At 61.9% G+C, this 210-nt stretch overlaps 1 protein-coding gene across 1 annotated transcript in view; it reads right to left on the reverse strand.

Annotated features, from left to right (window-relative positions):
- The window catches only part of PHACTR4 (phosphatase and actin regulator 4), a 93,391-nt gene that overhangs the window by 43,420 nt on the left and 49,761 nt on the right, over positions 1-210 (reverse strand). The window lies entirely within an intron of this gene.

A 210-nucleotide genomic window follows, 5' to 3' on the forward strand; every position in this document is an offset into this window, starting at 1 on the left:
TCAGCAGTCCTGGTTAACGGGGGAGGTCCCGGGCAACTGGAGGCTTGCCAATGTGATGCCCATCTACAAGAAGGGTCAGAAGGAGGATCCGGGGGGAACTACAGCTGTCAGCCTGACCGCGGTGCCGGGGAAGGTTATGGAGCGGTTCATCTTGAGGGCGCTCACAAGGCATGAGCGGGACAACCAGGGGATCAGGCCCAGCCAGCACGG

This window comes from Aptenodytes forsteri, unplaced genomic scaffold (assembly GCF_000699145.1).
Source record: "Aptenodytes forsteri isolate BGI_AS27 unplaced genomic scaffold, ASM69914v1 Scaffold321, whole genome shotgun sequence".
Classification (NCBI taxonomy): domain Eukaryota; kingdom Metazoa; phylum Chordata; class Aves; order Sphenisciformes; family Spheniscidae; genus Aptenodytes; species Aptenodytes forsteri.